At 40.7% G+C, this 12134-nt stretch overlaps 1 protein-coding gene across 9 annotated transcripts in view; it reads left to right on the top strand.

The window, feature by feature from the left end:
* The window catches only part of EBF1 (EBF transcription factor 1), a 372029-nt gene that overhangs the window by 163630 nt on the left and 196265 nt on the right, over positions 1-12134 (top strand). The gene's annotated exons all lie outside the window — the stretch shown is intronic.

Below are 12134 nucleotides of genomic sequence, written 5' to 3'. Positions count from 1 at the left end.
GGTGTGTGTGTAATAGACACACATGTATAGTATTTATTTACAACTGATGCATTTCAAATTTGGGTCTCTACTTGGCACGCTGATAGAGAATCAGGGCTAAATTCTAAATGGCACTAACAATGGTTTGAGCTTTTAAAGAAATATATAAAGGAAGTAATGCTGTACTTTGAAGTGTAGTTTAAGCATCTAATCACTTGGGGAGGCAGATTAAAAGTGACATGTAACAGAAACACACCTGACTAACTCACATCTTGTATTTCTTACACTCGGAAGTACAATGCTTATGGTAATGAATTTTATCTATTACAAGGGAAAACAATAACCTTTGATGACATTATAGAATAAACACATTTAACAGCATGCTGAATTGCTGAAGTATCATTTTCAACGACCTCATTAGTGTCACTTAATTAAAACTTCCTTGCTCTTGACTTTGATGCTGGTGCAGGCAAAAACACAGAGGGAACTGAACAAACAACTAAAAAGGAAAGGGGCATCTTCTTGTGATAAATAGCAGTGGTTGCTAATGAAACCAAATTATGTACCTTTTTCCTGCAACTTCGATAAAATAATATGAAACACGCAGCAACTTTGCATCAAACAAATTAATCAGCCGTCAGCAGATTTGCCTGATAATAATCTCCTGCCCTTATTGATCATTTAAAGAAAGTTCCCCCCCCCCCTGTACACAAGCATTAGGGTTGGTGATAATTAAAGCTTCAGCTTCAGGAATGCCATAATAACCGTTAATTAGCAGGATGCTATTTTCAACATAATTTGCTAATTAGGCAGGGAGCCGGTATAGTGTACGTACCTAATTATGAAAGGGTCTTGCGCTTTAAGCTCATGTGACTAGAGTGTAAATGACACCATTACATGGGATCTGGCAGGGTTGATTTTCTTTTTAAAGTGTGTTTTCCTCTGGAACATTTAGCCAATTTGATTCTATGGGTTAACCATTTAGTTTAAACGGGCAGGCTTTTGCTTAATGCCTCGTGTTTTTCTCAATGAGTAAACAAGGAGTGCACCAAATCCTCTGCTTCCAGATCTCAGAATGGACACGGTTTGCGTTGATTTTATTTTTATCCAGTTCCTAGTAAGTTTAATCACTTAAGAAATAATAAATAATGACATCAGTGGAGTGAATTGGTCTCTGCATGCTTCTTCCACATGGATGTTGTAGGAGACGCATTCCAGGAGCATTTGGACTGCTATGTTTGGTTGCTACTCAGTTTAGGCACAGGGTGATTCCATGAAATTAATATCTGTTTGGCAGCCAGGCACTATTTTTGCTCACTTCAGGGCTCTGTAAAGCTACCAGAATTACTATGATCACATTATCTTAACCAGTTCATCATAGAAGGCAAATGGATATGCATATCCCAGTTTCATCCAGTAAGAATTGCTATGGTTCACATTCACACACTCTTATACCACTTTTAACAGTTCTGGCTTCCTGGGAAATGCCATTTATTAAGGATGCTGAGAGGTGGTAGGAGGCACAGAACAAACACCAGTTCCCAAAATTCTTCGGGGGGGGGGGAGAGCCATGTTGTCTGTTGAAGTGCAATTAAGAGTGCTTTAAATGAATGGTGTGGATGTTACCACAAACTCAGAGGGAGAGGCCACAGACACTCATCATCAAAATGCCATCACCATCCTGAAAAATTTATTCCGTGTCCTTATTTTTTGTGAGAATAAATAAGAGATTGGAAGTATGGAAAATTTACTGTGTTGGTATTATAATAAGTCCTCAGTATAAATAAAATCTTGTTTTCTGTATTACCTTTATTTGCAACTTGGATTTACACACACAGACAGCTTATGACTGTCTGATATAAATAGAAATCAAGTAATACTAATATTATCTTAAGGTCTCACATAATGTTAGATACTTTGATAGCACTTTGATATTGTTGTTGCCCCCTGCAAAAACCCCTCCACCTAAAATAATACTGTCCTACATAATAGGATTTTTTGTAAGGATGAACAAGAAGAGTACCCTGGCATAAGATACAAATCTAAATGAAAAATAAGCATGTCAAATAAATTAAATTATGTTTTTGTTTCATTGGTAAGAAGTTCTGTTTTAATATGCAGTGAAAAGTATGGAAAATCATAGGGAAGTGGAAGTTTTGTGCAAACTACAGTCCCAGATGTCAAGAACATATGACGGCTTTTGCCTCTACATTCTTTAAAGCTTCTGTAGTCCTTGAACTGGTTGTGGTGTTGAGGTGGCAGCCAGGAACACATTGATCAATGCATACTCAATTTGGATAAACAAGAGATGCATTCCTCATCTGTTTGTTTTAATTGATTTACCGTGATTTTTAATTTTTTTTTGTAATGTAGCACTGTTTTATTGTCTCTTGTTTCTATGTTTTACGTACATTGTTCTAGGCACAAATAAACAATAAAACCCACATATATGTGTGCCATATGACATAGGCAATTTGAATGGCCATGGGAATATGTCAAATCCTGGACAATCAGAAGTTTAGGTAAACAGGAGTGTTGTTTCTAAAGCTACAATGACATAACACTACATGGGAAGCATTTCATGTTTTGGATAATTTGCAGGTTTGGGCAATTTGAGGTTTGCTTAACGGAATGCTCTGCACTTAGCATAGTGCAAGTCCTGCGTGTTTACTTAGATTTAAATCCAATGGTGCTAAAGTTTGAGCACATAGGTTGGTAGACTTAGCTGTGAAGCAGAAACGCTGCAGTTCAGATCTTAGCTCACTTTCTCACTATTAGGCACGCCACTATCTGGCAGCCTCAATTTCCTGTCTGCAGTATGGGAATAATAATACCTTAGCAGTTTGCTGTAAAGATCATTGAGATGCCATACATGCAACAACTTGAGTAAGAACATAAGAAGAGCTTGCTGGAGCAAGCCACTGGCCCATGTAGTCTGGCATCCTCTTCTCACAGTGTCCCACCAGATGCCCATGGGAAGCCCACAAGAGCACTTAGGTTTCCAGCAACTCACATTCAGAACCATAGATGCAAAGCATAGGTATTGTGGCTAGTAGCCACTGACAGTTTAGTCCTCCATGAATTTGTCTATAATCAAAAAGTTCACTAAAGTTGTAGTTGTTGTTGATTGGAGGCATGTCAACCTGAACTGCTGGCCCATATAAAAAGGTAAAGGGACCCCTGACAATTAAGTCCAGTTGTGAACAACTCTGGGGTTGCGGCACTCATCTCGCTTTAAAGGCCAAGAGAGCCGGCATTTGTCCGCTTCCGCAGACAGTTTATCCAGGTCATGTGGCGAGCATGACTAAGCTGCTTCTGGTGGAACCAGAGCAGCGCATGGAAACGCCGTTTACCTTCCCACCTGAGCGGTACCTATTTATCTACTTGCACTGTGTGCTTTTGAACTGCTAGGTTGGCAGGAGCTGGGACTGAACAACGGGAGCTCACCCCACCGCGGGGATTCAAACCACCGACCTTCAGATCAGCAAGCCCTATACAGACAAACATAATTGGCTTGAATCTGTGTCTGATTCAGTGGAAAGTGTCACATTCAATGAAGTTCTTCCATTGGTGAAAGTCCTTTCACCACTATTTGCATGAGATCTCTCCTCCTTTCCCTCTCCAGAGTCCATATGGAATGCATGTTGCTTCCTACCTCAAAGCAAAACGTAATGGCTGGAGTGCACAGTTCCCCATTGGAATGTACTTGCAGCAACGGTTTGTAGGCACAACTGTTTTGAACCCCTGATCCCTGAGCTCAGAGCAAACCCTAACAGCTTGCTCTGCACTCAGGGCTTGAGATTTAAAGGGGTCAGTGGGGGACTGTTTGTTTGTGCTTTGGCCATTAGGACTTGCTTTCCAGTGATACGCACACTGCGTACCAACATGTACAAACACGGCTCCACATACATTGTTGTGCACAATAATCTGCCCGCACTTGCACAACCATCTGCAGAGCAATGACTGAACTCCTTCCACTCGCACTTCTTTGGATCCAGCCCAATGTGCAAACTAGGCAATTATGGAGACAGCCAGTAGTAGCAAATACCTTGTAATCATGGTGGATGTACTACCATCCCCCACAATGACAAGAATCATTTGCTAGGCTTATCCACGATTGCCTGGCTCACAAGTTGTGCTGTTTCCACGAATGTTTAAATTGGAGATAGAAAAGGAGGACTTTTGTGAATTTACTTATGTGAGCACAGTTACGCCATATTTATATGTGCAGATATACAGGAAGACGCACACATGCACACAGAATGTGTAATCAGTGCAAAATAAAAATGCTTGTGCAATTTTTTTTTTTATATATAAACTCCCATCGCTGATGGTAATAGCTGCCTTCTTTGAACAATTTTACCTTGTTTCATATAAAGTGATATTTCTCTTTTCCCTTTAAAAGGAATGAAAATTTAATTCAATAATAAATGAGCTCCAGCACAGCATAAGAGTCACTTAACTTAAATCTTTTTGTAGAGGTTCCCACTTAAGCAGCTTGAAAAAGAGTAAATCATGTTGGGGGAATGGACATCTCTGTTTCATTGCCACACAGTGGAGCTCTGAATTAATGGCCGTCTCTTTAGAATGTATGGATATGCCTTCCAGCTGCTGGGCCTGACAGTGTTATAGCTCAATTAATGTGATTTTGATGTAATTGCAGATAGGGAACAGAGCAGCTCAAAGTTATATTTTTCCATGAGAATTGTTTTCTCCCCCCTTTCAGACGTAAGGATGAATAGGCTAAGTAGGCTTCTATTTATTATAGTATTCTGATCACTCTGTTAAAAGAGAATTATGCATTTAAGAAATATTCCATGTGTCATAGAGTGGGGATGGAAAGCTAACATGTTGGGATAGTCAGAGGTTTCGGTAGCAATAACACCACCACTACCCCAATTGGAAAGAGCCAATTGGTTTGCGGAAGGCATAGCACACAAAAACAGGGAAGGGCTGGTGGGCAAAGCTTGGCTTATAATCATGGCTTGTTTAGCGCAAAACAAAGCACAGTTCTGGGTTCAAGCTTCACACTGAGCCAAGGATTGTGGTTTGTTTGTTCATGCTGAAGAGGGAGTGATCTTGCAGTGTGCACCGGCCTGCTGCTTGTTCATAGGAAGCCATGGCTTATGACTTACCATAACATGTGAACGCAGCCACAGGGTTGCAAGTTGGCAGTGCTGGGCAGTTATATTAGTGGCATGATTGGTGACCAAGAGAGAAAACATGGTCCCAGTAATGCAACCAGGACAGAATTGTAAATTGGATTGAGCAGCAATGACGAAAAAGTGCCAATTGGGCTCCCAGTCCTAGAAGGCAGGGCTCTTTGAATGGCCTGTGTGCCAGATTCATGCTAGAGCCAGGAGAACAAGGGCAATCCTATTCATCATGAACTATGGTTGTAAAATGGATGGCTTGGATCCCTCACTTGTCCAACATAATTCCTCCAAAAAGCAGGAAAGAAAGAGCAGTGAATGCCAAATGTTAGTAGCCCTAGAGTGAGCACATTGGCTGCATTTGGACATCATGATAAAAGATGCTTCTTTTTGTTTGTTTTTAAATAAATCTTTTATTTTTATTTGGCTGCAGCTTTTTGTGTCATCCAAATCTGACTGTGGGTAATCTTAACTTCAAGTTTGCTTCTTTCAAAAAACCATAGTTAAGATTAATCACAGTTTTTGGTTTGGATGATATGCTAAATAGAGCAGGACTGGTCATACCTCACCCATCTTGAAAGCACTTCTGTTGGCTGGCTGCATGCTACTGAGCCCACTTCAAGGCATTAGTACTAGTATGTAATGTCTTTAAAAGCTTTGGGCCCAGGTATCGTGAGGAACACCTTCTCCCAATATCTGCTGACCCAGGTCTTGGGATTTATGGAGGGCATGGCTAGGGGCTGCTGCATGGTGATGTGGGATGATTTTCTCCATTGTAGCACCCTGATTGTGGAATTCCCTCCCCTTGGAACTATGCTTGTCCCTCTTAGCATTAACATTTAGGCACAATTGGAAATCACACTTGTTCCCCCATTGCTTTGGGGGAATGAAGAGGATTTGGTGTCCAATTGTTAGGGAAATTGGCTGGGGTTTTTTTATTATTAAAGAGATCACTTGTTTCATTGATCAAATTGTTCGTGTTTAATCAGACTATGCTGTACATCATCTTCCTTTGGGAGGATGAGTGATACATAAATGTAATAATAAAAATAATCTAACATGGCATTGGAAGCTTCCACTCTCCTCTTGGCAGCTCCTCCAGAAGAAGAATCAAGAGGTGGGAGTGCAATAGCTTAGCTCATTCCCATCATGACCAACCATAGTTTATTGTGATGTCCAAATGCAGCCAGTGTAGAAATATATGGCTTTTTACAAGAAATACAAATGAAAGGTCAATGTATCCACACAGAAGTGGAGTAGTTCATCCTTGTCACTTTGGGGAGCGGCAAACAATTCCGGATATTAAAGGCCACACTTAGCAGGAGAATATGTAATATAATCAGCTATCTCAGCCCACCAAAACAAGTATTGGCACGCCTGCAGAAGCTGCAACCACTAATGATGAATTCCGTATTCATCACATGGACTAATTAATGCACTATAACATATCCCCATGCAATTTGCAAGTCACAGATTTCATTAGGTGATACAAATGACTCATTTGTGAACCTGAAGGGTGACCTTTGGCAGGACTAGCTTCTGACCTCACAAATATTAAAGAAAGGTTATTTCACCTTGCCATTGTCTCCAAATGCCAAAATAGCCCAATTAAAAGCCTTGACATGGAAGCATAGGAGCAGATGTGAGTCCTAAAGGGCATTAATTATTTTCAGTGTCAGCTGGTTGTATAACGGAGGCCAAATGAGAGTTTGGAAAGCTATTAAGCCCCTGTCTTACATGTACTGGGTCTAAGGTTTGAATTCAAAATAAGGTGCGTAGGGGTGTATTTCATTTGGGCAAGCTGTACTGAATTAAACTGCAGGATGTGCTGGTGAGAATCACAATCTGCCTTTCTGATAAGATGTTGATCTTTAAAATATATCCCAGCAGCAACAATCTGCCTGGTTTTCATTGTATATTTATGAAATAATCATAAGTTACCATCCCATGAGGTCAAAAGCATGTGCATATATTTGGGACTGTTGCCTTGTGTGCTGTTTTCCTTCCCTCCAAGACTCAGTGCCAGCACTGTGCATGTGTGTTTTCTCCAAATGTGGTGACAGATGAAGATACTGTACCACAACTCAGTCTCCATATGGCTAATTTTTACATTTGTTTTAACAACATGCAGATTTAAAATAAATGAAAACACAAAGGATCGAGTAATCTCTGCTTCCTCCCCACTGCTCTGTAATTCCTTCTTCCAGGTGGGCTTTTATTGACATACACCCAAATGACTTGATGTCTCTTTAAAGAGAAACTAGTAAGACCCTAATGTACTCAAAAGGCTTCATTTGCTGAGGGCATGGTCTGGCAGAATGCTCATCCTCTATTGACTCCGCTTACTAGAATCGCTTGAAAGTTGTGCAAATAATGGGCACGGTGGTAAATTCAGCCAAGCTGGTGGCTATTACTGTATTTCTATGGCTGAAATGTTCTTCTGTTCTGCATAGAATGTCCCCCCTCCCCTGACCTTGTGTCTATTTTTGTACTGATTGCAAGTGGCAAAGCACTCTTGAAAACTAAAAGCCAAGTCTGAAAACCTTCACCAATGGAAGACCCTTTCGAGGAAGGAGGACTACCGGTACTTCATTTTTGTGACTCCAGGAATTTTCTCCACCTTCCCCCCATAACTGAGGCACAGAAAGGAAGCCCTTTTAGCTATGCTGAGAATCAAACCAGCTAATTAGGCCCCAGCATGGAGCTTGCTGCAGTTCAATGGAAATTTTGTTTCCGTTTGTTTGCCTCTGAACAGCTGACCAGGCTCTTGGACCATATCACTACTGATTCTGAAATTCATCTCAGTTTCAAAAGCGGTTTGGCATGTGGGGAAGGGAGAGCTATTATTAGGAAATGGAAACAATCCTGTGTATACACTATACCTTTAAAGCACATTCTAAACACATTTGTCCCCTCAAAGAATTCTGGGCACTGTAGTTTGTTAAGGGTTATTGGGAACTGGAACTCTTTGTGGGGCAAACTACTGTGCCCAGAATTCTTCGAGGGAAAGAATGTCCTTTGTTGCAAAAGTTTTGTGTATACACAGCCTATACCTTCTAAAGCATCTTGGACTCATATAACTGGTCCCTTGTTTATTTGGATCTGGACTTATAATGCATTTTACCACCTTTATTATTACTTATTTTTTAAATGCTGTAACATGTTCTAGCTTATGAAATCAGGCTAGACTCAACCCTCTCTTGCCCAAACGCCTTACTGCAAGGGTGGGAAGATCCCCAAACCCTGAGATTCACTAACTGGAGCCAAGTTCAAAACTCGTAAACTTAGAAGTACAGAATTCTGAATCCAGGAATTTGTATGGAGTTTGAGAACTGAACTGAGCTCATAAGTCCTTCCTTCCACCACCACCCACAATCACCCCATGGTTTCTCCATTTCAGTAGAATAATGTAAGGGGTGGGGCAGCCATTTTACATTGCCATTGCCGATCTACTTCAAATTGCCCAAAGATCTACCAGTAGAGCATAGTCTAATATCTGACCACTCCAGCCCTTTTGCAACTGACGTAGTCAGATATTATCTTCCCTGTCTCCCCACAGGAGGGTGGGTAGCAGGGTGGCAGCAGACCATTTATAGCTTCCGCCTGCTCCTCCTCCTTCTTGGCAATTGCCAGTTCTCCTTGAGAGGAATAGACTTCTTGCCTCACTTCCTGTCCTTTTGCAAAAGCAGTCCTGTCCGGATACCTTTTGGGGAGGCACAGCAGGGAATGGCACTGCGCTGATTGTAAGCTTCTCTGGGCAAGGAACTGCCCTCATGCACACTGATAGATGAGGCAATTAAATGGAATGATGAACAGAGCGTTTAAATGTGAAAGATTAGGAAGGCAAATTAGGTAGTCACCACTCACTGGGACAGACTATGTATGTTGCCAAGTCCATTGGCCATGTAAAGCAATGTCTATCATTTCCAGTTCTTTTGCTTTCTTGTAATCAAGGAGCACACTATTTCCCTCATGCACCCTTCCACCATCCCTCTGTTCCAGCTTCCAGAGATGTCAGCAATCATTTGGTCAGAAGGATCTCAGTCTTGCTGGCTTTCCCTTGATCTCTTTATTATTATTAAATTAAGAATAAATATATTCATACATTCTCTCCCCCCCCAATCTCTCTTTTATCCTAAGTCCAAATGTTAAAACAAAAGGACTAATTTTACATCCCACTTGCAAGAGAAACAATGGACCGAAAGCCAGGTGTAAGGAATGTACCTTTCATCAGTGGCAATCTAATGTAAAATAATGTCTGTGATGTATTATAATAAACTTGATTCCACATGGCTTGCATTGTTCCTTCTTACTGTTATTGTGCGAACATTTTTCTTCTTCTTCTGGAAGCAGCTGGAGAGTGTAAATTTCCGATTTAACTAGCTGCTTGCCATTGCTTGTGGGTCTTTCCCCCCACTGAGGGAGTAATGACACAGTGCTATCGTCTGTGAAGGCTATTATAAGCAGACCATCACATATCACCCAGCTGAAATGCCCCTTTAGAGACGGCACACAGAGTTCACTTTCTTAAGTCCATTGGCTTCTGTTATCAATAATGCAGGGTAATATTCCAGTGCTGTGTGAGTGCCTGGACCGCCCCATTTCCCCTGTCAGCTTCCTCATAGCCTAGCAGTCCAGTGAACTTGATAAGTGTCCCATCATCCAGTTAATCAAATTACTTATGAACCAAAATTGACAGTTTTCATTAATTATAAAGGATTATTCTAATTGCAATTCAAATTTATTCATTTAGAACAGACGGCATTCAGTAATATTTCAGGAAATTTGCATATTAAATGGAGGGGGTCGTCCATTAAGTATGGTAATGTATGCATATTTCCTTATTTTTAACTTCTGGGCCATATGCACGGCTGCTACTTCAGCAGGTGAAAAACCAGAACGTGCTTAATTTGTTCAACAAACACAGGGCTGTAACACATCCTTTGGCACGAGCCACCATTGTCCTTCGCTTTCTCTATTACTCTCACCTACCTCTCTCCATCCCCTTCCAAAATAGATTTTTTTTTTAAAAAAGGACTCATGCTTTTCAACTTTTTTATTTATTAATAAACCTGTTTTTTTTTATAAAAAATAAAAATAAATAAAAATAAATTGTAAGCACAGCTGGTAGGGGCTGATTGAAATGTTTTGCCATCGAAGCTGTGTTCATTAATTTCTTCAAGATGCTGAAACAGGCATTAAGGTTGCCTGTTGGAGTCCTTCCCAGTGTCATGTGGAACAGCAAGGGGGCTAATCGTCAGCCTTGTAACATCAACTGGTTACCCCCCTCGTGCGGTGTGAACCTTTCCCCTCCAGTGAAAAATGAACCTGTCTGAGACAAAAGCACAAAGTATGCAGGCAACGAGACAATGCCATTACTCAAGCCCCTATATAGGTCTCTGTTCCCAGATCATTAAGAATCATATCTTCATGATATTAATAAACACCTACCCCAAAGCCCAGATCTAAACCTGCACGCAGGTATATTTATATTTACCTCTTTGTCAATATCATTCAGCCCAAGTAACTCCGAGAGCAGCACGGCTTTGCTTCAGTTTCCTCCTTTTGGACCTAACTTTTCAAGAGTTAATTCCCCCCCCCCCGCCTCCCTCACCATCACCTTGGGTGGAAATTGTGTTGTCATATATCATGTGGCCCAGTCAGCAAGGAATTTAACTAACATCTCCAGAAATTATTTCTATCACGTCTTAATGATTTTACTAAAACATCTGTCATCTCATTCATCTTTGGGAAGCGGCAGGGAGGTGCGGGAGAATAGTTCTTCAAGGAATCCATTTCTTGCTTCCCTTTTTTTTTTGGCAGCAGTTTTGTTTCATTTTTTGCGCTAACTACAGACCTTTGGTGTTTGTGTGGTTGTGCATGCGTGTCTTTTGGATCATTTTGGTCTAATTAAATATCAGTTTGGAGTATTGGGGGGGGGGGTTGGACTAGATGACACTCGCAGTTCCTTCCGTCTCTACAGTTCTGTTTTTAAAGTTAAACCATGTACTGGTGACTCCCTATAACCTTGTATTCTAGTTTTCTGTGCTTGTATCCTATTGAAAGGTCTGGATAGATAGAAAAAGAGGAAGGTCAGACCTTGAGTCAGACCCTTAGTTCATCTAACACAGTATTATTGACACTGATTGGCAGCAGTCTTCGAAGATTTCACACCTTTCACCTGGAAAGATGCTGGAGCTTTCTGCCTGCAAAGCAGATGCTGTACCACTGAGCTGAGGTCCTTCCCTATAGACCATAGACGGACCTAACGGCAGTGTTGCAGCTAGTGGCACCTGGTGAATTTTGGAGCTGGTGGGGTTATACTGATTTGTGAACATAGTGCATCACTTCAGCACACCTGCACATTTTTCTTGCCCTTGGGCATACTCTCCTCCACCCAGTAAATAAACACAGCCATCCTTCATTCCATGCCAGTGATCATATCAGTAGCTGTATTAGCATAATCTGCAACTTTTCAGGCCAGTTATTGCCTCTGAACATATGCAGAGTGTGTTTTCCTAGTGACTGAATAATCGAGCCAGGGCTTGATGATACCAAAACAGAGTATCACCCCTACCTTGTTCTTCTAAATAAATAAAAATAATGCAGTTTTTTAATCATTAATTGTCCCTACTATTTATTTGTTTGATTCCGTTTATGAATCTCTTCCCCTGAAATATCTCAAAGGAATTTTGAAGTGAAAACACCAACAATGAAAACAATGAAAAGCAATCCCATATGTAAACAATTAAAAACAATTTCATATGCAAAAACAATTTCAAATCCAATACACATGCACACTGAGATATAAGTTGAAAGAGGAGGCTGTGGCAGATACCTATAGCTAGTGCAAAAATGTAATATATCAGAGTATGTGTGTGAGGAACAGAAAAGCAACAAAAAAATACAGGGATAGTAACACCCTTATCTGAAAGCTCCTAAAGTTGTATGTAAGCTTTTAAGTTACACAGAACTCTTTCCTCAGAGTGAATTCAATTAAAA

Source organism: Podarcis raffonei, chromosome 2, assembly GCF_027172205.1.
Source record: "Podarcis raffonei isolate rPodRaf1 chromosome 2, rPodRaf1.pri, whole genome shotgun sequence".
In the NCBI taxonomy this organism is placed as follows: domain Eukaryota; kingdom Metazoa; phylum Chordata; class Lepidosauria; order Squamata; family Lacertidae; genus Podarcis; species Podarcis raffonei.
The sequence above is the reverse complement of the archived record's forward strand: the minus strand, read 5'-3'. Positions and strand labels throughout refer to the sequence as shown.